Source organism: Mus caroli, chromosome 1 (assembly GCF_900094665.2).
Source record: "Mus caroli chromosome 1, CAROLI_EIJ_v1.1, whole genome shotgun sequence".
Taxonomy (NCBI): domain Eukaryota; kingdom Metazoa; phylum Chordata; class Mammalia; order Rodentia; family Muridae; genus Mus; species Mus caroli.
The window spans coordinates 18,262,526-18,288,777 of record NC_034570.1 but is presented as its reverse complement, the minus strand read 5'-3'; the positions used below and the strand labels follow the sequence as shown (position 1 = coordinate 18,288,777).

At 40.2% G+C, this 26,252-nt stretch overlaps 1 protein-coding gene across 23 annotated transcripts in view; it reads left to right on the top strand.

Annotated features, from left to right (window-relative positions):
• The window catches only part of Rims1 (regulating synaptic membrane exocytosis 1), a 489,256-nt gene that overhangs the window by 52,300 nt on the left and 410,704 nt on the right, over positions 1-26,252 (top strand). Inside the window, exon 1 of one of the 23 annotated variants that reach the window (XM_029474758.1) lies at positions 23,860-24,032. The exons of the other annotated variants lie outside the window; for them this stretch is intronic. The gene's annotated coding sequence lies outside the window, so the exon portion shown is untranslated. Of the gene's footprint in view, positions 1-23,859; positions 24,033-26,252 lie in introns of those variants that run through there. 23 annotated transcript variants of the gene reach the window in all.

The following is a 26,252-nucleotide window of genomic DNA, read 5'->3' as shown; positions in this document are numbered from 1 at the left end:
CACACACACATATATATATATATCCATAATATATATGTCTGTATAAACTTAAGTTTTTAGTAGAACGGCATTTTACTTTGTAATTAATATTAGCATACTTTATAGAAAGCACTCTAAATATATGATAAACTGCCCCTCATTAAATATGTTTTGCAGAACTGTGTGCCAATATAATCAAGATGGAGACAGTGAGCAGATACACAAAGTACTGTGAATAATGCAATTAATTTCCTATTACATCAACTGCTGGTGATACTAGAAATCACTACAATGAAGTTCACTTGTTCATCATCCTTAAATAGGCTTCAAGAGTGTTACTATAGTAGGGCATCTATTAGAACTGTTCTCTGGTTTCCTTCCTCTGGACACTTGCTAAGATTATAACTCTCTGAGTCTTTAATTTTATGTGGTCATGTTAACCAATCAGATAGGAAGAAAAGTGATGGTAATATTTCTGAGGACCAGGACTTAGGAACTTCCTTTGTGTGCCATGCGTCCAGGCAGTTTGTACTGATGGTAGTGGTAGGGGCATTGTGGAACGAAGAAGATGTGGGGCAGAGTCCCTGCCTACTTGAGATGAACTATAAAATATGAGAAGTACTGAAGCCACTAAGACTTAGTTGCCATTGTCTTGTCTCTGTAGCATGACGTAGCCATTGTGAAGTGACACAGGGTGAGTTTGGTTAAGTTGAGGGGGGTGTCTCTGGTATTTCAGTGGCTTGATACTGTAATGAAAAGGATAATCGTTTATATCTATCTATCTATCTATCTATCTATCTATCTATCTATCTATCTATCCATCTATCCATCTATCTATCTGTCTATCTATATTTTCTTTATTCCTGGCTGGTCAGGACTCAATTGGCACATTCACGTAGCTGGGATCACAGTTGCCTGAAACCATGTTCAGAAATCATGAAACAATCTAGCAAGTGCCTGCTAGAGATGCCAGCATCTGCAGGAACAAACTATCTCTGTGAGGTTAGGAAAAAGACTGTGAAGGTAACACTAGAATTTGGCCTTGAAGAAACCAGAAGAGAGTTTCAATCAGAAAAGTTTTAAAGAAGCATTCTAAGATGAGCAGTAGTGTCGACTTAGGCAAATTTTCAGAATTACAAAAGGCTTGACAATTGGCAAGAATACTTAAACTCAGAACAGGTATTTGGATCAGATCCAGAAGTGGAGACTGCATCAGGGTTCAAAAGCTGCGTTTGAACACAGATGCTCTCTGGACCATCTTAAGTATTCTACAGAGCTGCCAGCTACTCAGTTTCATCCACTGAAAACGGGGCAGTGTAAACCAGCCACCTAAAGCAGCTGTGGAGATTGCAGGACATGAAAATTTTTATGGTGTAACAAAATGCTTTTCATATAAGATGTGATCTCATTATCCACAAAACATGGGTCTTACCATTATCACCACTAAAATTATATAGGTCGTAATAACTGTACCCTCATATATGAGGAGATCTTGTGCAGTAGGGATGAACAGAATCTACCTAGAGGAAAAGGAATTTATCAACACTTTGACCTGGGAAGGGCTCTGAGCAGTTAGAGCCCAGATGCCCTGGGGATTATAAAGATTCTAGAACACAGCTTATGAAATGAGAGCCAATCAGAATCCCCTTATGCCTTTTCTTCTTTTCTTACAGTAAGGACAATCTAATTTTACTCTTAAGACTATAAATAAAGGGATTGCTTAAGCGAATTCAGTTCCCCAGAGCAGAAGAAAGGGACAATTACAGGGCCCCAAGTATACCCATCACATACAGAGGCTTGCCGTGTCCTTGGCTATCAGACAAATGCATTTAAGTCTCTGATGAATACATTCTTGCAGTGAGACTTGTCCATCTAAGTGCTTATTGGTGTATTTTTATGCCTTTCAGTGCAATATCTTAATGCAGACTCAGAGTATGAATAAGATAGAAATGGGAGCATGAACCTGCCTTGCAGCTTTGAACTCTGTACCAGACAGTAAGGTAGGCTCTGCCTTGGAATCATCGTCTCCTACATCCCTGGGCCTGAGCACAGCAGTTAACAAAGAAGACCTTGAAGTGGCTAATGATCTACTCTTCTTTGTACAAAGACCAGAAGTGAGCACAGGGGGAGAATAGATCTGTGCAGTGTTTACCATGAACCACTGACCACATGTTTTGTAGGCACTTGACAGTTTTGCCTACACACTGCAGTGGGCTTTGGAATCAGTGCTTCGGAATAACATCAGAAAATTTTCACTTGTGTTAGGAGGAACATAGCTTTCCTGGTCTTCAGTTTCTCCACCTATAAACCAAGGCCAGCTAAGCATAACTTCCTTGAGGAGACATTTGACCATGAAATGACTAGGCAAGCCCATAATTTCCCCAGATTCTTAAACTGACTTGAGAGTGTGCTGTCAAGACATACATAGAGAGTTACATATTGGTTGTGAGAGTTCCTTCATTAGGAGAGACAAATAATGTCTGTCCCTTCCTTACAAGGTCCCAGAGACAAATCAAAGTAGGATTCCATCAGCATGAACCCTGGGAAAACAATAAGTGACTTAGATTTCTCACAGAGCACTGACTGTGCTTGCTCATGGTGGTGGTATGGACTAGGAGTTATTGGCAGAAACATGTGCGACCTTTAGGCAGACCTTATGACTCTAAGGCATACATTCACTGGAAAATCTTCACTCAACCTAGATGATGGCTCTTCCCATAGCCAATGGAGCATCTTTGTTGGTCTTCTTCAGCTATATAATCCAGTACTACCCTGGGTCACATGAAATTTGGACTCAGTTGTAAGTAAATATCTGGGAAGAGTGGCTGGATGCTCAGGTAAGGATCTTACCACAGAGTCTTATACCCTTTCTCACCTGTCTCCCACTAAGCAATGTCAGTGGCTTACAAACATCATAATGGATGCTCACAAGTAGGCACAGAGCATTATGGCAGTTCTCTGGCCAGAAGAAATATACTCTGAAACACTCTACTCCTCCATCTGGGTCTTCTTCACATTCTTCCTGACCTCCCTCTTCCAAAATGGCTCCTGAGCCTTGGAGGAGACAGCATGGATGCCCTACTGTCATCTAAAACCAGTGGGGGTACTGAGCCTTTAACCCTTTCATCAGTCTCCCTCTCTCCGGAATATTGGTGAGTCTTGCAGGGTGTCCCTTTACTATAAAACACAAGTGATTTAAAGGATAAAAATGAGAGACAGAAAAATATCTGAACAGACACTGAAAACCTTCATTCTCCTGGCCCTCTAGGACTCTCTCCTGTCTCTCCCCATGCCTGATCCCGTCCCCCACCCCACCCCTCCATTCCACTAGCCTTGCCCTCATCCACCAAGGTCCTGCCTTCCTCTACCTCCCAAGGCTATTTTGTTCCTCCTTCTAAGTGGAATTCAAGCATCCTCACTTGTTTAACTTCTTTGTAGCACTCTTAAAGTCTGTTGCTCTCTATTCCAAGGAAGTGATTTCAGAAGTTGGTGACTAAGGAGACACAAAGGTCAAACACAAGCAGGGTCTAATAGAGCAAGAGAAGTTTCCATAACTTCTTATCAGGGGTTTCCTCAGCAGATCAGTGCTTGCTGCAGGGGCATGTCTCTGAGGCACTCAGTTCTCCAAGTTTCTCAGTCAGTCACTACACTCTTTATTGCCATGAGCGAAGGTCTTATATAAAATTCACACACATTATCCATGTGATCAGCAGCTGACGGGGGAGGGAATGAAAATAAACTGTCACAAAGACCTTTCCTCAATATCCATAATAACTTTCTTCATAATGGGCAAAACTGGAGAACACAGGATGATCTCAACTTGGTGAGTCAATGCATAGCTTCTACATTCCAAAGATGAAGCACAAACGAGCAGGAATGAGAAATTAGCTACCAGACGCTTGGGACAGTAGTCAAAGGCAAATGTCTACATACGAAGCAATTCCATTTGTTTAGAGGTTAATAAAGTGAACATTGTAAAAATAAAACAGACATTCCTGGTTATCATAGGGTCTGATGGGGGAAATGGTAAGACTAATAATTACAAGGGTGTAGGCAAGAACTTTCTGAATAGAACTGTTCCACCACGTTGTGACTGTTGTAGTTATAGATAATATTCCTCTGTCAAATCACATGTCATTATACACTTGACACATGTGATTTTCACTATATGTAATTTAAAAAACTAAGCTAAATAATTGTTATTCTTAGAAAGAAAGAATATAAGATACTAGGTGCACCCTTGCACATACAGGCAGCTAAGTGGACTCAGTAGATATTCAAATTAAAAAAAATGAAAAAGAAAACCCTTCAAATTGTGAGGGGAAAATGGGGGTTGGGGGATAGAGGAAGATTTGGAGTGGAGGGATGAGGTGAATTTATTCTAAATATATTGTACACACACACACACACACACACACACACTGTGGGGTCTAGGAAGATATGTAGTTGCAGCCATCTGTAACCTAATGTTTTTCCATCCAGCCTCTTTGTTCTCCAAATAATGACTCTGAAACTTCTTGTATATGAATAAATGCCTAGGCCAATAGGTCTGTTCCCAAGGTCTGTTCATACCTTAATTATCCTGTTATTCTGTTCTTTGAGTTCCCATGGGTTGTTGCCTGGTCCTCAGTTTCATTCAACCATCTTCCTTAGTGTCCAGGTGAATCTCCTGTGTGCCTGACTCTTTCCCAGAATCCCTCTCTGTCTCTGCTGGAACTTCTACCTCCTATTTCCTGCCTCAGCTCATTGGCCGTAGGCGTTTTACTGAAGGCGATACTTTTACACAGTGCATAAGTGACTCTCTACAGAGAGAGCTCAGCAGTGACGTATCCATGGCAGAAGCCTGAACACTGCAGACTACATATTAGAACCCATCTACACCCTGGTAGATGTGGTTGGCTTTCAACAATCACCACTCTCTGCATGTGGAGATGAGATCCTCAGAGCAGGGTGGATAGCTTGTTGTTCAATTGAAATACCCTGCCTCAGTAGACAAATAGAATATATTCAAGAAAGATTCCCTACATCTTTACAGCATGCTTAGTTATATACATGCACTTACATTCATGCATGTCCCATGCACACACTCACACACACATGCACACACATACACATACAAACACTGCACAGAGAGACACAGTAAGGAACCCTTCAACCCAGAAAATAATCCTAAACAGATGAAGTCATGAACTTAGATTTTAAATATTTAGCTTTCTTAACAGTACATGTGCGTGTTTTGGAGCCTTCCATGAGAATTTTGTTGTATCGAACTAAGTCAAATGTGAACTAAATGCAAACAAGCCTTTAGGAAGACCACACCACACATGCAAGTTTACAAGAACTTTTTTTTTTTTTTGCAAAGTCCTTCCACAATATGTTCACATGTCTATGAGCTCACATTTTTCCAAACATTTTTTCTCATCTATTTTTGAATAGCTTGCTATTTTAGTATCTCTCTAGAAACACATTTCTCCCTTAGACTCCACCTTTTAGCTGTGTTTTAAGCGCTACACTCCTATGCATCTATGTTCAAGTTGACAAAACCATATACATTTGATTCTAAAGAAAAGAGCGCTAGAGAGATGAGCACCTTAGCCCGCCTTTGCTGTGTGGTATTCCTGTCATGTAATGTACGTATTCCATGGAGCTGCTTTCTGAGATGAGCTAGCCTTTAAAATAAGGAGTCATACAAGGAGGATCTGCAAAGCTTGACATTTATTTTATTTTATTTTATTTTGTAATGAGCATAGAGAAATCGAATGCTATACTGGTGAGCACACCATGGAACAGTAGAGAGCATGAGAAATCAAAATTAGATATGTGAAGGTCAGAACTCTTTTTCTAACTTTTTTCCTGTTGTGTCTGTGAGGCCTATTTGAATTGTGTGCCTTTTAGTGGATTGATGACATGGCAGGGACATTTTTCTTTCTTTTCTTACTTCTTTGTACCGTAGACTCGTTTTGGCTACAGCTTGGTTAGCTGCTTATTGCATGATATTTTGTTTGGGCTGGAGAGATGGCTTAGTGTTTTAAGTGTGCTTTCTGTTCTTCCAAAGGACTTGAGTTTGGTTTCGCAAGTCCAAATCAGCTGTCCAAAGAACTGTCTAGACCTCTGGCTTCAAGGAGATCCAATGTCTCTGCTCTACTAGGGTGCTTATACACACACACACACACACACACACACACACACACACACACACACANAGAGAGAGAGAGAGAGAGAGAGAGAGAGAGAGAGAGACTGAGAGAGAGACAGACAGACAGACAGACAGACAGACAGACAGACACAGAGATAGACACAGAGAGAGAGACACACAGAGAGAGAGAGACACAGAGACAGAGACTGAGAAGGGAAGAGGGAAGGTAGGGGAGAGGATAAAGAGAGAGAAAGAGATGGAGGTGAGAGAGACAGAGAGAGAAAGAGAAAGAGATGGAGGTGAGAGAGACAGAGAGAGAAAGAGAAAGAGAAAGAGATGGAGGTGAGAGAGACAGAGAGAGAAAGAGAAAGAGAAAGAGACAGAGAGAAAGAGAGAGGAGGAAAGAGGGAGAGAGAGGGGGGGGACAGAGGGGGAGAGAGATTAAAAGAATCAATTTTAAATAGAGAGCTTTTGTTTATTTCTGTCTCAAAAGTATAGCTGATGTCACCTTCACCAAGTTGGTATTGATAATATTTGTTACATTTTTAGGTTCAATGACTTTGTGCAGTCATTTCTTTTTCTCAATGTAGTATTTCAAGACTAGTGAAAGACTGCCTTTAGAAAACAATACAACTATGTGCGTGATGCTTGTGTGTGCACAGTGCATGCTATGCACAATATAGTTCATTTGTTGCTAAGAATTTTCCAGAACAGAATCCAGAATTGCACCATACCTACTTTGATGAGAATGAAGTAAAATTGTTTACCAAATAGTTTCTATCCAGAGGTGCAGTGAACTCTCCCCGAGACTCAAGTCTTCTGACTTCACCCCAACCCCTTGATAAGAAGGTATTCTTCCTTTCCAATAAAATGACAATGGAACCTTGAGGTTGGGCCTGTGGCTATCACATTTCCTGAGTTAAATGGGTTGAAGTCAGATAGTGTTAAGAGAGAGGTATGGAGTGGTGACTACATGGAAACCCACCATGGCAGACTAAAGAATTAGTGTTTTGTGAAGGAGTTGATTTATGTAATTCCAGGATAACTAGTTTTCTTTCTGTAACACCATAACCCTCACTCCAACTCAAGTCCAAATTTCTTTTACTGTCATGTTTGTGAATATATTAAAGACTGATGTCTCAGTGGTTAAGAGCACTGTCTGCTCTTCCAGAGGTTCTGAGTTGAATTCCCAGCAACCGCATGGCAGCTCACAACCATCTGTAATGAGATCTGGCTCCCTCTTCTGGTGTGTCTGAAGACAGCTGCAGTATACTCATATACATAAAATAAATAAATAAATTTTAAAAACATGCTATGAAATGTGGGTTTTATATGAGACTTCCAGCATATTTGCCCATCTAATCAATACTTAAATATTGAGAATCTATACGGGGGTAGATGACAGTGGAATTGCTAGAGGTGAACAAAATGAGAAATAAAAGTCCAAACCATTCATAGAGGTTTTATCAAAACTCTTATCAATAATTGTTAGAAAGTAGCTTCTGCCTAGATCAGTGTATCTTGAGAATCTTGAAGGTAAATGGGTCAGTAATTAATAGGGAAGATGTGTCCTATACTCAGAGAATCTGAAACTTGGATATTATGAGGAGAACATGCTTGGTAGAGTTTGTATCTGCTACAGTAAGAAGAGAAGAAGATCTACCTTATAGCTGTGCACAGGCCATACTCCCATGGGTCAACCTATGACTCTGGAGGAGAGAGGAGAAATGAGCCCTGCAAATATCAGGCATAGTATTTATTTCCCCAGTGCCTGTGGGAGGCTGAGGTGCCCCTGCTGACTGCAGCTGGGTTGTCTTCATGCTTCTTAGGCTTGGCAAGGTGATGTGATTTATTTAGGGTTTGGCAAGAGTCTAGCTTCAAGCTTCAGGTTGGTTCTGGGTTTGGTCTGTAGCTCTCAGGTTTGATTCATGGTCACGGCAGTTCAGGAGTGAAAGCCGTGATTCAGGAGCCTCTTTGCAGCTTCTCCTGGTGCCATACCTACTATCATGCCGTCATCCAAAGCCGGTGTCATGCCCCTGCTCCAAATCAGGGCTCAGCAGGTTCTTTAGCTTCCAGGAGGCAACAACAAATAGCATAGTTAAGCCCCATAAGAAGTGTAGTAATCAGGTAGGTGGGAAAGGGTAGGTATTTAAACAACAATTTAATCAAAACGAATGGGAGAACAAAACCATAAGGATTATACCGTTAGATGTAAATTGCTTATGAAAATATGTTACCATTCTGGCCTTTTTCTCATTATTTGATCCATTATTTTATAGTCTCCTGTTTCTGCTGTTTTCTCCCCTTTAGACTTAGTTTGCTAGCATAATATAAGCCCGCATTTCTTAGACAAATAAAACAATTGAAATAAGTTTAATTTAGTGATTTCCAGCTGACTCTCTAGGATTCCTAAGCCTGTTAGGACTGACTTTCCATCGGGGAAGCAAGCCAAAGCAAGCGCACCTGCTCTTTGGTTGAGACCATTAGGCTGCAGCAGCTCAAAGGACATCACAATTATAGTTCTGGGAACATCTTCACGCCTCTACCCAGCTGAACAGACTGGAGATACAGAAGTGTTTTTCTGCATTATAGCCTTTAGAGTCCTGTTAATGTCTATGCAAGATGTACATAAAACATCTGTACAATCCAGTAATGGATCCTTGCTCGCTATTACGTATAGAATTTTAAATGTCTGTGTGTGTGTATACATGTGTGTACATGCATGAGTGTGCTACATGTGCCAAAGCATGAACATGCTGGCCAGAGGACAATTTGAAGGAACTGATTTTCTCCTTCCATCTTGCATTATATGGGACTTGAACTCAGGTCATGAGATTTGACGGCAAGCCACTGAGCCATCTGGCTGGCCACTATTTATGGGGTTTTCAAAGTAACAGATTAGGTGAGACTTTTCATGACACTGTTCATTTCTAGTACATTTCTAGTAGAAAATAACCATAAGAAAATTTGGTATGAGCTACTGATCTTAAAACAACGGAGGTAAGTATTTGTTATAATAAATAGCATTTGCTTTATCGTGTCACAAGCTATGTTTTCAGTCCTACGGAGATCGCATAGTGACTCTTTCAAATACCTATTCAAATAGGTCTTTTATATATTTTTTAGTATGTTCCCAGAAGTATATGGTTGTAGAGATACACTTTTTACAAAGGTATTATTTTATTTTATGTGCATGAATGTCTGGCCCACATGTGTATCTGTATACTACATGTGTGCCTGGTGCCAGAGATCAGAAGAGAGCTTGGGTCCCCTGGAATGGGAGTTATGGAGGGTTGGGAGGCCATTGTCAGCTGCCTGGTGTGGGTTCTGGAAAGCAATTCAGTTCCTATGCAAGCATAAATGCTCGTAACCACCAAGGCATCTCTCCAGCCCCAGTAGTATAATTCTTAAGAAATATTTTCTGGGGACTACTGTATGCAAATTTACCATTTAAATAATCTGCATATATTTTGCAAGAGGGAATGCTTTTTAGTATGTCATGACACAGTTTGCCCTCTTCCTGAACTCTACTTAAAAAGCTCCTTGAAGATTTTCGTGTGTATTTAATAATTCATCATGATAAAAAATCCTCCCACACAAAACACTATCTGAGCTTTAAGTCTATCTACATTTACCTATTGGACACTGTAGAAAGGAATTTGTTGTGACTTTTGAACAAGTATATTAATTGTTTGACTTCCATATTTGTTATGACTTGTCCAATGAACATTAAATTATATTCTACTGTTGTGAAAAATGTTATATTCTTAAATTACAAGCATTAGTCACTTCCTTTGTTTTTATATTTAATGACATATGACTTACATATAATCCGTTTCCGGATCTGAAGTGCTGAGACTAATGAGTGTTGGCAACTGTACATATCAACATTCACACAAAACATACAAGATGCAAAGGTCTCCTAGCGTCCCTGACAGAGAGTAGCTCCCTCAAAGGGACCTGTCTTCTGGATCTTGTCACCTCTATTTCTTTTGGTCTCTGCAAGAATTTGATTGTGTCTTCTAAAGTACTGTGTCTGGCTTCTTTGTTTAAAATATTTTTAAGATTTACTCACACTGTCACTTGTCATGGTACCTCCCATTGTATGAATGTACTAATCTGGTCTTTTATTTATTAGTACCTGTGTCCCCTCCAGTTTGCTCACCATGAATAAAACTTTGATAGAATTCATATACATCATTTTCTAGACATACTTTTGTTTCTTTGGAGCAAACACCATGATTGGCCACATTTTATTTCAGAATTATATGAATTTTTTATGTATTCTGGGTTCAAACCCATTATAAACAACTATATGTCATATCCATGTATACTCATTCACATACCCATTGACATAGAACATGTGTAAGATAATGCAGGTATTTTACCAGTCCATAATTGTGTATTTATAACTTTTGTAATGTCTCTTCCGTGAAATTTGACATTTTAAAAATGTGAACCAGAATCTCATTCTGTAGTTCAGACTGTCAATCTCACTATGTGGCCTCAGCCTATACAAAGAGGTATTTTGAGTTACATAGCAAGTGAATTATGCATGGGCAGTGTAGATGGAGCCAGGCTCATTTATCTTTTCTTACTAAGGTTCCCATTCTTTATTTATTATTTAATTTTATATGTAAGAAAAACTTAAAAATATGGCAGTTATGCAATTTCAGAGAAAATATCTCCCTGTCCTTAGAAATTTCTCTATAGAAAATTTCTGACTTATAAATATCAGAAATATTCCATTTGTGATATTTATTCTTCACTTGTACCATGATTTATTTCTAAAAATACTTTAATTTTTTATTGCCATTATTTCTCATTTAGGAATTGCAAATAAACACATTAAAATTTGTCTTAGTTAGGGTTTTCATTACTGTGTAACAACATCGTGACCACGGTAACTCTTATAAAGGGAAACATTTAATTAGGGGCTGGCTTACAGTTCAGAAGATTTCTATTATAGTCATGGTGGGCAGCATGACAAGAGTGCAGGCAGACTCATAGAAGGGGCTGAAAGTTCCACATCTGGATCCACAGGCAGCAGGAAAGAAGAGTAATTCCATGGGCAGAGGCAGAGCTTCTGAAACTTCAAACCTCACCCCAGTGACAACTTCCTCCAACAAAACCACACCCACTCCTGCAATGTCACACCTCCTAATAGTGCCACTCCCTGAGAGCCTATGTGGGCCATTTTCATTCAAGCCACCACAGTCTTTTATATTCTTAAATTTTATTCAAGTATATTGTGTATTGTATGGAAAGAAACAGAAACTCTGGACTTTAGGTAAAATATTGATTTAGGTCATAATCCGTGTCATAGGTGAGTTAATATATACTGACTAGACTTTAAGAGTATATATCAAGTAGCTTGTGTTAAAAGTATGTGTGAATTTAATAAATAAGCAATGGAAGTAAACGTGCACTTTAAAATGGTATTTTCTGAAGTGTATATATCCTATGTGTTGAGGGATGTGCTTATATTCTAGAACCAGAGTGACAGCAAACTGTGACAATACATAAGACCAAGACACAGGGACAAGTAGACAGATCTCCATGGTTGTGCTTATTTATTTGCTTATTTGTTTGTTCACAGACAGAGCCTCCTTATGTAGCCAGGCTCACCTTAAAGTAAGGACTGCCAGGATGTATCAGCACTCTCTGCTATTGTAGAGCATATTGTCAGAACTTACCAAGCCCCGAAGTTGAAGAGTACAAATATCTCAGGAAGTACAGCAATGTCACACCATCATCCCCCTGAAGGGAAAACCATTCTCTAGAAACTGCTACCTACCACACCTGCTTATTGACTTGTTTAACATCCTTTCCCTTACTGGACTGTGAAACCATTTAATGGGATGATGCTTATTTTAATCATAGGGGATGTTTCTATGACTTAATTTTTCGAAAATGCTAATTCTGTCCTCAACTTACTGATTGGGCTTATCAACATCAGCGTGGATGCCAATTAATGTAGCTCTACTACTATTAAACTGAGTTTTCAAGTGTTTTTTTCTTTTAAAAAATATAATTTCCTAATGATCTTCTAAGATGAACATGATTTTTTGTGTGTTTTACTTTGTATTATTTACATTTCTTTTCTTTAGAGTAATTCCCATAACAAGATAAAAGACACTGACACATATTGCTTGTTACATAAATAGGAGGACATGAGAGCAGATCTCTAGCCAGCACACATACAAAAAAGCCAAACAAACAGCAAAATGAATTAACACCTATGACTAAGAAAAACAGGGAAATTTAAAACACACTCCCTATGTCAACTGAGTTGACATAAAGTTGAGTTTTGCTCTTCAGTTTCCTGGTCTTGCCTAAAACTTGTACACTTCCCCCAGAATAGAGATGTTTCCTTAGTGCTACATAAAGCAATTAACACAGAGTTCAATGAAAAAGAAACAAACTGCCTCCCACTTAGTGACCTCACCACTGCCTTACAGGCAGAAAGTGGTAGAGCAGCTATTTCGTAAACTGACTGTCATAAAAGCTGAGTGGGTAGCATTAAAATGCAGTTGAGAGAAAGCTGCTTTATGAGAGACTATGATATGTGATCCATGCTACAGAGATTTCTTGGGGCTCCAGTTCCTCTAAGGACACATAAGTTCTAGTGTAAAGAATGAAGAGCTCACATGTTCCCAGCCTTTCCCAAACACCTAAGTGATACATTATAATCAAATGAGAGCTAATAGGATTAAAATTCCTAAGTCCAAATTCCAGCTCTTTAAATCTAGGTGGAGACAAGTGTTCTATTTGAAACCTCCTTCACAGCATTCTAATGAATAACAGTCACTGGAAGCAACCAGTTTCTCTTAATCTTGCTTTTGTCCATTCCCCTTTTTATGTGACCTGACTATTACAGAGTATTATAAAATTTTGGTTTGTATTTCTCCCAGTGGAATCCAAGTGACAGTACTGTTTGAGAAAGAGTCAACTTTTAAGAGAATTGTTGTTAAAAGAACTGTACCAAGACTTAGTTAGGTTTCTGTAGCAACTGCAAAGTGAGATATAACTGAGGGACTGACCAATAAGACAGAACGAGCCAGTAAAGGGGAACTCAGACCACTGACCTCAAATGTGTGCAGAAGTCGCTCCATGCAGCTAATCATGTAGGATTCCTTCAGGTATATGATCAATGCACTCAAGTTCCACAGGATAGTCTTCAGTAAACATTATAGAAGGAATAATCTTTTAACTGTAGAATTAACTTTGCCAAGGCAAATTCTCGTTGACCTTAGGTTTGCTTGGGTAGAAGGGAAGAAAGACTCCAGTCGTACAGTTTTATAATCTCCAATGTTTTTCTATACATGTGGATCTATAACTAGGAGGTAAGCACAAAATGAATCCTAGAGCTAGTTAAAATTCCAGAAGTAACACCAAAAAAAGAAAGGTGGACATTAGCTCTATGTACAACAGTAGAATTGAGATCGTCACCTCTGAGCATACTGAATCACTTGACAGTATACAGGCATTTTCAAAGTGTGAGAAACGAGTCTGTTTTATAAAACAAATATCCTTTGTACTTAACAGTTCAGTGAAAAAGAGGTGGTCTTGATCACGGTATTAATTTTATGCTTTTTTTGGGGGGGAAGATGTAGTGAACTTTATTGATGATAGTCAAGAAATTGGAGTTCCCTAAGCCCCTCCCTATCTTCTGGGAAAGTCTGGGATGGAACCTGTGAGCTGAGACGTTGGAGGCTTTATTGGGAGAGCTATTAGGCCCTGCCCTCAGGGACCTAGCAATTGGGACAGGTGTGTGTATAGCATATAGAAGAACCTGACTGCTGCCACTCAGTAGCTCTCTCTATCTTCTGCAGATGCCCCCACCCCAAACCCTCCCTCTCCCCTTTATGTTAGGTTATGTATGCCTTTATCCCTTCTGCAGGCCTTCACTTCTCTCCCCTCCCCAATAGACCTCTTTTATACCAGGCCTTTTGTATGGCGTGATTTCTCAGGGGCACACCTTGGCATGAACTGGCCAAGGATACTGTAGCGCCAAATTATATTTCATAACAACAGGGACTCTTTAGCACCTGAAGTCCTCTGTTTTCCTCTGTGTTGTTGTTGAGGTGGGTGGCCTGGGGTTTCCTACTTCTTAGAGGTCAATGTAGACCATGAGGTTCACCACCTTGTCTGTAGCTCTATTTGTGGTCTTACCAAGAATGAACATTATGATGTTGACACTGAGAACAATGCCAGCTTCAGCATCAAAGGTAGAAGAGTGGGCATCACTTCTGGTCTCAGAGGACAACTTGGTCCTTGGTGTAGCCCAGCATGTTCTTTAGTTGTCCCTCCAGGATCTGCGTTTTGATGCCATTGTAGGTGGCAGGTTTCTCCAGGAGACATGTCAGATGGATGGACATGTTGGCTATAGGAACAGTGAAGGCCACGCCAGTGAACTTCAGCTTTGGGACCTGGCAGTGAAAGTGGCTGCAGGATGATTCTCTGGGCAGCCCCATGGCTATCATGTCACAGCTTTTGAAAGGAGCCATCTGCAGTCTTCTGAGTAGCAGTGATGGCATGTCCAGGGGTCTAAGCAGTTGATTATGTATGAAGCATGGTTGACAGTGTTGAGTTATTTGTCATACTTCTCATGGTTCCCATGATGGCCCATCCCAAACATGGGGTCATCATTAGAAGGGGCAGACATGATGGTCCATTTGACTCCCCATTTAAGTGGGCCCCTGCAATCTACTTGGTCTTGAAAACACCAGCAGACTCTACAACCTAACATGCACCAGCATCCCATATGTTGTTGTTGGGATCTCATTCCTTGAAGATGAAGATGGCCTTCCCATTAATAACAAGTTTCCCATTCTCAGTCCTGGCTATGCTGTGGCATTTGTAATACATACATGTAGACCCATTACTGTCATTGATGGCAATAATATCCAATTTGCCAGACTTGAGGGGCCAACAGGATGCTTCAAATCTGTTCACTCTGACTCTCACCATTTTGTTGCCAAGATGAGCCTTAAGATGCAGTTGTCTCTGGAATGAGGAAGAACAGAATAAACCTTAATGCAATTTTAACTATAATTGAAGCTAGTTTTTAAGTTAATACTAACCTAAATACCTTCAAGGAAACAAAATGCTATAGTAATGCAATAAGGTGCAATAAGGTTCAACTTGTTCAAGTAACACAGTGACAAGTGTACAAAATGGGTCTTTATAAATGCAATGCCAAGGAGCAGTTGCCTACCTAGTTATCATACAGAGTTGATGTCATTGTCAAAGGAGTCAATGAATGCGAAGTGAATTAACCAGTTTCTATTGTAGGCATTGGGGGAATGTGAGTTATTATGGTCATGACTGTAACTGATGGCCAGACTAACTTGCTTGCAGGTTGTGATCACAGCAATTGGCAAGGACTGTGGCATGGAACAGGCGTCTCTAAGCATTTGTTCATCAGTTAGACGCCCTTTTGTAACAACTCATGCAGATGTCACTATCAATCACTTGGGCATCCCAGTGGGACTCCAGCAAACACTACTGCTTTGTATCCTGTTGTTTTCAAGTAAATATTTTTTGAGCTTCTTCCCAATACTTAGGCTGCTGCTATTAAATAAAATCTCCTATGCCTATATATAGTCTACATTTTTAGAAGATGCTGGAAAGAGTGCTAAGGGCTGGAAGTTTTTATGGCATTATGGACATTTGAGTTGAGTTTTGAAAAGACAGAAAACTAAGAGCGAGAAGGTGGCAATTTGATGGAAGAGAAGTGGGAAATGAGAAGGAGGGAAAGTGTCAAAAGCATGCTCTAAAGACGTGAAGCTGATTTACCTGGGTTGGCAAATGAGCGGTGTAGGAAATTAGTAAGAGGTGGAGAATAAGGGGCATGTACGGATGAAGTACCCCAGAGCAAGCTAGCTGTGTTTGCATTGTCTGATAGGAGATGGGAAACACATTCCTGGACTCTGAACAGAGAAATGTTTGAAGGAAACACTCTAGCCCTTCATTTAAGGAAAATGAATTTGGAATTTCTAGCTGTAAGAATGAAAGGGTGACTTTAAGAGATCTTTTAGTGGTGAGATCTGTTGTGGTGGTGGAGCCACCTTTAGAGAGGCAGAAAGAGAACATCAGAGCAGCACTGGGGTGAACATCAGCTGTTTGATGCCCGAGCTGGCGATGGGAATTAGAATGAACTCGGGAAATGAGGTGGACTAAAGTCTCATGCAATAGTCAACTTCATTCAGAGCCTCAGACACTTTACACTCTGAAGGTTAAGAGGACCCACATGGGTAACATGTACAATAATAAGGGCAAGCCACACATGGCAGATAAGCTGCACTTCACACAATCATGTTTTCCCATAGAGGCATATAAAGAAGCAACAGTAGTCAGTTGTAATGAATAATCTGAAGTGAGTGCCTGGGAGAGGCATGAGCATACAGTCCAAGAACAATTCTGTATTTTAAAGAAACTGAGGTCATAAGAATCTTCTCACAAACAGTAAGAAATCTTCTCACAGGACTCCATTCTTGTACTGTGTTCTGACAATCAATGACTTAATGGAGTGCCCTGAAGAACTTGGGAGGTGTAAGAGGAGGTCGGGGGGTGGGGGTGGGGGTGGGGGTGGGGGGTGGCTAAGAGAAATAGTTATTCCTTTATTTTTTGAGATTATAATATAATTACATCATTTTTCCTTACTTCCTTTATTTTTTGAGATTATAATATAATTAACATCATTTTTCCTTTCCCTTTTGTCCCTCCAAACATTCCATGTAGCTCTCCTTGGTCTCTTTTAAATCCATGGCCTTCTTTCCCCATCAGTTGTTGTACATGCCTACAGGTATATGCATACATCTACCTAAACATATGAATGCACACTGCTCAGTCTGTAAAATGTTTGCTGTGTTTTGTTTTCAGAGCTGAACACTTGGCACTAGAAAACCCAGTGGTGGGAAGACTATCTCAGAGTTCCTCGGTTGCCTGTGGTTCTTTGTGCAGAGTTGAAACCTCCTGCTCTCCCCCTTCTACACTACCTTGTCTGTTACCTTGCTCAGCTCATGCTTAGGCGGCCATGTTACTAAGGCTTTGTGGGAGAAGCCTCTGACATCCCAAGAGGACACAATTTCATGGCAAACACCCTGATCCTGTGGGTCTTACCTCTTTGTGCCTTTTTTTTTTTCCATTTTAAATTGATCATGCTTCATGCTTAGTCAAGTTCTAGGAAGATGCTGATTGGATACCTGAGAGGTGTCTGCAAGTCTGTTGACATGATGGTCTTGCTAGATCAAGAAAGAGCAGGAAGCTCAGAGGCTTTGCCTGTCCCAGTGGGTTTGAGAAATCTTATTTCCTAGGCATTTGATCATCCTTAGGAATGGTAATGAATATTTCCTAAGTGACTAGTTACAACTTCATCAGTATGGATGAAAGGGGTGACAAAAAATTGCAATATTTATTTGCTTTTCTTCTAAGCACAAAAGCATAAGACAAAAAGCAATTATATTCAAGTATTAGAGTTGCTACCAAAGTGTCAAATTGAATTCCTTTGTCCTTTTATCATATTTCAGGTAAAAGAGGCATTATGGTCCCTTGACATAATAAATTATCATTTATTTACAACAAATGAATAGTGTCCAAAAGGCACTTACACATTTACACACAGTACACAATACAACACACAATCTTATTTGATGGGCTCCATTAACTCTTTAATTCTCAAGGCAGGTGAATCTGTTAGAAAATTACTTAGCATTAATTTAAAGTAATGACTGAAATATTTTATTAATGCCTTTGTAAATTTCATTCTCCCAGCTCATTTTATCTATTTAAAAATGCCTAGCAATTCCACCAAGGAACCATTGTGAAGTCTCTCAATAGCCATTTATTAGTTCTCTGGCTCCCAGATGAAAGAGTGAATGCATACAAGACAAAAGGCTTAGATCCATAGACCTACCCTAACATCGTTATCCAAAAGGCAGAAAAGTTGAGAAATAGCTCCAGAGACTTTCCATACTGCTACCCATTTTTGTTGTTTCCACTTCAGGATGTCATAGTTTCGGCATAAGCACCGAGACTGTTGTAAACCATTGCACAACAACTGCCTTGCACTCTTGCACAACATTCAGGCATGGCAAGAAGTGTCTACTAAATATTAGTGCCTGTAACTTGAAATGCTCAGTTATAACTATAGCTATTGGTCTTGGAATTCAGCTCAGTTAGGAGTGTGCTAACATAGCATGTCCAACGCACTAGGGTCAGTCCCCAGTGTGTGTGTGTGTGTGTGTGTGTATATATATATATATATATATATATATATATATATATATATAACCAGAAGTTTACATCCTAGTAAGCTTGAGGCCAGCCTAGGCTCAGTGTGACTGCCCCTACCAATAACAAACAAACAAAAACAGAAGCCAAATGAAAAAACAAAAACCCAAATGAATTAGTCGCAATTTCTAAAACCTAATTGACAATGAAAATCATGTCATAGGTATCACATGGCTTCAAACAGTTGTCCTCCTAGGGAGGAGGTGTGGCATTTCACAAGCCAATTTGTAACTTGAATATCATGGTCTTTTTTTTTTTTTTTAAATCACAAAACACTGAAATGTCTGATTAGATTTCTTGTCTGAAGAGCTGAGTGTTTTGCCCTGAGGCTCACTGGAGACACTCAAGAATGTCACCAGTATTATTAACTTTTCAAGTCTAAATTCATTTCAGGTTACTGGGTTTTCTTTTCAAATAATCAAAGACAATTTTCAGAAGAATGCTGCTTCTTTTTAAGAGTGTTGGTATTTCGTTTTGATGGAGTGGTACTGCAGAGAAGACACTGTCTCCTGTCTCATGTTTTTCAACATAATGGTGGTTGCTTACGAGGGATAGGCCATCAGTGTAGACCATTGATTCTCATTGGGGCTACAAGGCAAATCAATTGTCTGTGAATGATGTTAGAACTCTGTACAGTACTAATGGCTGTAAACAATTTTGCCTCAAAGATAACTGCTGTTACTCCTAAGACTGTTGCCAATATCTGTATGATTTCAAACCAGTATGCTTTCCTTTATTAAAAAAAAATCTACATGGCTTTCTCTGAGAAACAGATTTTATGTGACTGCAGGCACACCTGGTTGTGGTTCCTATACTAATGTTTCAGTGGATAATGAATAAGTAGGTCTTGGGTTTTGTGGAGTCCAATGCATTCCACACAGAAGCATGATCTTCCACGACTTCCAGAAGAATACCACAAATCCAGTCACCTGGTACAGAGTGTGACCCCAGTTGCCAGAAAAAAATCAGATGTCCTTTTAGTTTTTCTGAGCTATTTCCCTAAAAAACGATGGAGTGTGACTTTCAGGTGATTTTTTTTTTTTTTTTACTTGACAAAACATACTAACAACAACAACAACAAAAAAACCCCTCAACAATCTCCTTTTGTCTCTAAAAGACTAATAAGGCTCCTGAGAAGACTCCAGGGAGACTTACATCAATAGCTCCAATAGGTTCTTGAGGAAGAAGTAGCTAATGTCAGGACCCTGTTGAAGATGGCTACACGAGGGAGAGGGAGAGAGCTTACCATAGGAAATGGGGTCTATAGGATACAAGTTATTTTTTATGTCAAACAAAGGAGGAAATGGCCAAATTCTTCCTGCTCTTCAGAGTTGGGGACTGCAGACCAAAGTTTTTGGGGCCATAGTTAGAAGAAGAGGGTACCACATAACGGAGAGCCTGTAACTGTCTTCCTCAGGCCTCTGGAACACCAAGAGGTTCTACCTCTAGGAAATGAGAGTTATGAGGACAAATGGGGAGATGGGTATACTGTCAACCACTTTTCTGAAGTGAATCTCACCAAGTGTTGTCCTTCAGGGATCCTTGTGGAAGGACCTGGACATGGTGGTCCTTCAGGCATCCTTGTGGAAGGACCTGGACGTGGCGGTTGTAGTTCACTGCAAGGCTAACATTTGCAAAGAGAATTTCCTGGTTTAGCCATGAGGTCTCTGTCTACTACATCAGCAGCATGGCTTCTTCTTCAAGTTTTTTCTTGCTTTCTTTATCCAGCCCAGAACAGCCTTCTCTGTGCCTTTTCCATTGCCTGCCTTGAATCTTTTCGTTTCCTGTGTTACCTCATCTAGACATGTTTTAACAAAAAACAAAAACAAAAACAAAAGACAAACAAACAAAAAACCCTCCCTTCTATAACTTCCTCTTTCTCAGTGTAGATTTTCCACAAATTACAACATCCACTATTTTCATTATTATACCATAATTTTTCTTATGAACCCACTGATATTAAATTGGTACTCCATCTTTCTCTAGTCTCTGCTCAAAATCTGGCCTGGGGCCTCAACTTACTGTATGCTTCCCTCTGCTCAATTGCGTCTAATGAATTTGCATTAGAAAGAAAATACAAATGAGAGGGCTTAAGTGTGAGGTATAACATCAGACATTTGCCCATGACTATAATATTTCAAGAATTGTAAGCAGGGAAATAAATTGATTTTGGTAAAATAAGAAATTGGGTAAAATAATAGATTGGATACAAATAGGCTCACCGTTTAAGAGACCTTGCTGCTCTTTTATTGGACCAGAGTTCACTTTCCAGCACACAGCTTCACACACACAAGCATGAAAATGAAATAAATCTTTTTAAACAGAGGTTAATTGAAAATCATCCTGAGATCCTCAGAACACTGCCAGGATTTTGCAGGGTCGAGCACAGTAGAATTGTGATGGCTGTTAAGGCAGGGAGCAGAGAGGAGACTTGGCTTCTTGATGTTTTCTTCTCTTAACTGTCTTTGTAAACAGGTTTTACTCTTCAGAATTTAAATATTACATTAATCTCAATAAGGAATCACCTCTCTTATAGGAGCCTTTCTGTCTGATTTTCTGAATATCAATTTCTTGGCCTTTGCAGGGCAAGGCCAGCACCCTTGGGCACTCATTGTGAAAGATGGGCAGCTGATTTCCTTTCTGATGGTTGAAAATCAACTTCACCTGCCTTTGTGCCTTTCTTAAAATAAAAATCCCCCTGATGTGGCTTTTGAGAGTTCCCAGAATGCACACTGATGGTTTGTGGTTAGTACATCTGGCTCTTCCTAGCTCAGCATTCTCATTCTCCTCCTGGTGGAGAATTTCCTCGGCTACATTTCTTATGGGTAAAAGTCACATTCATTTGTTCACAGTGGAATCGACATCATTATGCAAATCTTAATATAAAATGAATTTTATGACAGTATCTTTGAAGCTTTTCCTCTCAGAATTTGTGAATGGAAATGAGATCATTTCTGAAGCTCTTTTGTAAAGTGTATTTGAAGTGAGTTTTATCAATTGTACTCTTCCTTAAAATGACTGAACTTTTATCTTTTTCCATGTAGTTTCATATAGATCTTTATGTCAGATAAGCTGCATTACATATTACATTTTACAGCATTCCCACTGAATTAAGGTCACTCTGAATTCCTACTTCAGCTAATAACCGTTTGCTATCAGCACTGCTATGATGTTTGAAGACCTTTTAACAGTGCACCTGTATCTTATACTATGGGTACTGAAAGAACTTTGAAGTCATTGCATACCTTTTTAAAAAACTCTTAGTATCAAAGGGCTTACGGGGCAGGACAGTGACTTGATCCCGATCTCGGTCTTCATAAAGTATCAACCTTGTCATTTATCATCTTTTTTTTTCTTTTCGTTCTTGTTTTTTTTATTAATCATTCCATTTGTTTATATCTCAAATGATATCCCCCTTCCCTTCCAGTTACCCCTCCAGAAGCCCCCTATCCCTCAACCTCCCCCTTCTCCCTCCCCTTTGCCTCTGTGAGGGTGCTCCCCTTCCCACCCACCCCTCCAGCATCCTCCTATACTAGGGCATAAAGGACCAAGGGCCTCTCCTCCCATTGATGTCAGACAAGGCCATCCTCTGCTACATATGCAGCTGGAGCCATGGATCCCTACATGTACACACACTCCTTGGTTGGTGGTCTAGTCCCTGGGAGCACTGGGCAGTTTGGCCAGCAGATATTGTTCTTCCTATGGGGTTGCAATCCACCTCAGCTCCTCCAATCCTTCCACTAGCTCCCCCATCAGGGTCCCTGAGCTCAGCTGATGGTTGGTTCCAAGTAACCACATCTGCATTGGTCAGCTGCTGGCTGAACCTCCCAAGGAACAGCCACACCAGGTTCCTGTCAGCAAGTGCTCTTGGCAATGGCAACAGTGTCAGGTTTGGTGTCTGCAGACCGAATGGATCCCATGATACAGCCCACACACCATATGGAGCTTAGGAGGAAGGAATACCATGGTGTGGATGTTTCAGTCCTTCATTGACGGAAGAACAGAATTTATCATCATTTTAAACATTTTAATTCATTTATTCATTTATACAAGGGGCAGCACTTGAGGGCAATAATTCTTGTCTGCTACTGGGGTCCTTCAGGTCAGGCTTGGTCGTGAGTGCCTTTACCCCCTAGATCATCCTACCAGGCCTAGAAATGGAATTTTATTTCTCAGATATTTTGTTCNCCCCCCCCCCCCGAGACAGGGTTTCTCTGTGTAGCCCTGGCTGTCCTGGAACTCACTCTGTAGACCAGGCTGGCCTAGTTCTTTTTCTAAGTTTCCTTTTTAGGACCTCTCTATACCCTTGCATAGGAAGATGAGACAGGTACAATTTTGTATGTGATTGGTGTTAAATATGAAGTTCAGCTTCTGTGTAGAAAAACCAAAAGACAAGAAATTAATTTTTTTCTTCACTAATCCACATTTTAAAAAAAAGCTGGGCATGGCAATTTGTGCCTATAATCCCTGTGCTGGGGCCAGTAAGATAGGAAGATCCTGGAGATTGATGCCTGAGTGTAACTGAATATCAGTGAGAGACTGCCTCCAAAACTAGAGAGAAGACTGATTGTGGCAGATTCATGATACTAATCACTTGACTATATACCCCATTCCACCACACACTTACAGAGAGGGGAGAGATGGAGAAAGAAAAAAAGAGGGAAATTTCCATTCATGAAATCATCTCCTGAGAAATATACCTTTTTCTTAAGAAAGAGAACCATATAAAACAAAGAGTGGAGTTAATTGGAATCACAGTGCTATTCACTACAAATTATATTTTGAAATTGTTTTGCAGAAATGTGGTATAATTTCAAAAAATATGTTATCTATCATGTGTTCTGAATCATGTTTTTTACCATGCTAAATTAGTTACCTAATTCTGAAGACTATAGCTTTTAATTTTTATCAAATATGCAGTAGTTGACTGATGTATATCAGCAAAATTTTAGGCTCTTGGTATGTATTAATGAACCAAATAGACTAAGATCTCTCTACTCTTGAGAAACTCTTCTCTTAAACAGTAGGAAACATGAGGTATGCACGAATTCTGTAGAGTCAGGCAATACAGAGGATGCTTGGGAATGTTACAAGATGTTCCCTTTACAATATTGTAGAGGTGAGAAGACCTAGTGGGGTGAGAAACCTCAAAGACCAAAATTTGAATGAAGTCATGAGAGAGAAAGAAGTTTAGTTATACAAGTTTGAGAGAGGATACTCCAGACAGAAGGAAAGAGTGCTGCACAGATGCTAAACTGAGCATTGGAGTCATAGCCCCATGGGAAACAGCAGGGGAGGGTGAGCTCCCACAGTTAGGAGATGCTGGAGGAAGACATTTGAAAGACTGTATTTTGTCATGAAAGGTCTGGGAAGCCACTGTGGAACTGTGGGTAGTGGTGTCTTATTTGATTTATTTTTCATAAGATTCACTTGGCTGCTGTGCTCAGAATGAACTCAAAGACCAGAGCAAGAATAAAGACTGAGCAATCCACCAGAAACCCATGGTGAGAGTCAATGACGTGGCATGGCTCCACCTGGCAAGGTGCTTGCTTCCAAGCCTGATGACCTAAGTTAGATGTTCAGGACCCACCCATGTGGTAGGAGGAGAGAACCAACTCCAGTAAGTTTTCCTGTAACCTCCAGATGAACACCATGGGCTCAGAATAAAACTAGAACAATGTAGGTAGAGGGGGGATGAGACACAGTCACAAAAAGAGATTGTAGCAATGTTTTGAAAATGTAGCCAGTATGATAGATTAGATACAGGGTGTGGGAAAAAGAAGTGCCAAGCCCAGAGTTTGGACCTGACAGCTAGGGATAGATTCCTGAGATAGAGGTACCCACCAGGGAATCAGGTTGGAGAAACGAAGGTTCATTTAGGAGATGTTACTGTTTAGTAGTCTGTAAGGTAGTCAGTGCTAGACAGGCAGTTACATGTATGACTGGGAATAAGAAGGAGTGCTGGCCTGGTGATAGGAAATGTGCATATATTTTATGCCACTAAGTAGTGGCAAATGATCTGATTTGAGAACAACTTGAAGTATTTTGAGAATGAGAAGGAAAGCAGTCCAGTAAAAATGCCTTTCACGGGCGTGGTGGCGCACGCCTTTAATCCCAGCACACGGGAGGCAGAGGCAGGTGGGTTTCTGAGTTCGAGGCCAGCCTGGTCTACAGAGTGAGTTCCAGGATCAGCCAGGACTACACAGAGAAACCCTNGCCTGGTCTACAGAGTGAGTTCCAGGATCAGCCAGGACTACACAGAGAAACCCTGTCTCAAAAAACCAAAAAAAAAAAAAAAAAAAAAAAAAAAATGCCTCTCACATTGCTTTTAGCTGGCCAGGAAATCAAAAGACTGTGTGTTTGAAATATTTCATTTTTCTCATCTGTAGGTTATTTTAACCATTCTTACACCTTTAAGGTGAATATGGGTATCACCTGGGAAGCTGGTATAGGCATAATCGTTTCTCCTGTGCTGTTTAACGGCAGTTGTCTCCACTAATAATAAGAAATCCATGAAGTAAAAACAAACATGTCGGCAGCTAGAGTCGACTAGCATCAGCTTAGAGCGTGGTGACTAGTTGCCCCACTTTAGCTGTGAAGCGTCACACAACGCAAAGTTTAAATTTAGATAAAGTTTGATATGACGGTATTTTTGTGTAGAAGCCCTGGTAGAGGGAATTGATCACTAACATCCAAATGGAAAGTCTCAAAGGAGGGCAGGGGGACAGGGAGGACAGGAGAAAAAAGGAGGAGGAAAGTGGGGAGAGGGAGAGACAGAGATTACGTAAATTATGTTTCTTGAAGGTATTCAGAATTTTTAATTCACAAAAGCCAGTATCTGGAAGCACATTCACTTCCTGTTTGGAGAGAGGAGAGCCCTTCTGTAGTCTTATCCTCAGGCTTGTGGCTATGTGAATTTCTCTCCCCTGTGTGTGTACATGGACGGGTAGAAGTGGTTGAGTGGGCAGTTGGCAGACCTTCATTGAGTTGATTGCAACTGTTCTAAAATGCAGCAGATCCAAGGGCGGGGTCAGAAGGAGCATTCCCCAGAGGTAGCTTCAGAATGCCTCATTTGCATAAGTCTTCAGTGATGCTTGAGAGAATGCTTACACTCTTACAAGACTGTAAGTGTCCAGATCTGATTTTTCATCCAGTAATTGAAGACATCACAAAGGATTAGAGGTCAAAGGCCTTGAGCTCTTGCTCAGACTGTAAAGATCCCTGGAAGTAGGACATCATGCAGGATTTGTGCTCTCTGAAGACAGTGGACATGAATCCTGGAGAGACCTTTAACACACTGAAATACCATTGTGTTTCTTAAAGGATGAAGGGATCTTATCATTATATTGTATCTAATGGGTAAGAAATAATGTAAATTCCTTGAGCTAAACAAATTCTATACATTAGAACTGTCAAAAATATTAAGATTGTAACTCTCCAAACTGAGATACACTTCAATTATAGTTGTAAAAGAGTGTTAATTTGTATAGGCTAACAAAGACTCCTGAGAAAATTATGTATTCAGTGTGACTTCTTCAGAGTATAACGTATATTTTCTTTCTTTATGGGTAGGTAGCCCACCAGAGATGATCACTCAAACACAGCTCATTGAAAGTCTTCATTGTAGCCAACTAGGACTACATCCAAGTGTTCCTAGAACTAGGTATAGCCTGTGGTATCTAGAGCACAGGGTTTTTGAAGGGAAAACCCACATCTGGCATCTCATTGGCAGCTGCAGGGAACTTTGCAGAAGCAAGTAGTTTAACAGAAGCAAAGGTAAGGGGTTAGCTGAAGGGAGTTTCTACATAAACAGGCAGTTTAACAGACACTAGATAAGTTA